General features: G+C 43.1%; 1 non-coding gene across 1 annotated transcript; it reads right to left on the reverse strand.

Moving 5' to 3' along the window:
- Positions 1 to 561: 561 nt before the first annotated feature.
- Positions 562 to 668, reverse strand: LOC141645547 (small nucleolar RNA R71). The gene has a single exon (XR_012545027.1). It is a non-coding gene; the product is annotated as a small nucleolar RNA R71 (small nucleolar RNA).
- Positions 669 to 1,017: the final 349 nt, after the last annotated feature.

A 1,017-nucleotide genomic window follows, 5' to 3' on the forward strand; every position in this document is an offset into this window, starting at 1 on the left:
AGGTCACAAGGTGATTTGTTACCTTTTGACCGTGAGATCGAAAGAACCTTGACGAACAATAGGAGATTCGCTAGGAGGAATTTGAGAGGTATTAGTGAGATTGTTCAACCCACTAGTGAGTTCATCAACCCTTTCGCAATAGAAGGAGAGGAGAACCCATTACACAATACCCCACAAAATCCACCTACAATGCCTAAATTCTCGTCACACTCCGTGCCCACTGAGGAGAATCTACCAAATGGTACTCCTACACCGCAACATCTAACCGGAAATTTTATTGCCAAGTCCGCCTTCATCCAATTAGTTGAGAGGAGCCAATTTGGGGGGATGCCTAGTGAAGACCCTCATTCTCATATGGAAACCTTTTGCGACTATTGTGATGCAATCTCTCAAACGGGCGTGACTCAAGACCAAATTAGATGGGTCTTATTTCCTTTTTCTCTAATCAGCACCGCGAAGCAATGGTTGAAGGGCCTTGACAAGGCCACCCTCGGAATAGATTCTTGGAAGAAGTTGGCTCTAGCTTTCTACAAAAAATTCTACCCACCGGAAAAGACTAACATGCTAAGAGCTCAAATTACGGGTTTTAAGCAAAGGGATGAAGAATATTTGTATGAAGCTTGGGAGCGGTTCAAGGGAATTTGTCGCTCATGTCCTCACCATGGACTTAGCGAATGGTTTTTGGTACAACAATTTTGGAATGGTTTATATGAGGATTCTAGGAACATTCTCAATATGGGATCAAATGGAATGTTCCCCGAAGTTGATGACAATCAAACATGGAACAAGATTGAGGAAATGGCGGTCCATAACTCACAATATAGTAGACCTCGCAAGGCTACTAGAGGAGGAAAGCATGAAGTGGACTCCGTTACTCAATTGGGTGCTCAACTTAGTGCTCACATTGACACAATCAACTTGAAGTTTGAACAAGCTATGGCTAGACTTGAAGAAAACTCAAAATCATCAAAGCATCATGTTAATGCCATGACGGCATCCTCATCAATCCCAAGTGGG

The sequence above is a fragment of the Silene latifolia genome, chromosome 2 (genome assembly GCF_048544455.1).
Source record: "Silene latifolia isolate original U9 population chromosome 2, ASM4854445v1, whole genome shotgun sequence".
Lineage (NCBI taxonomy): Eukaryota > Viridiplantae > Streptophyta > Magnoliopsida > Caryophyllales > Caryophyllaceae > Silene > Silene latifolia.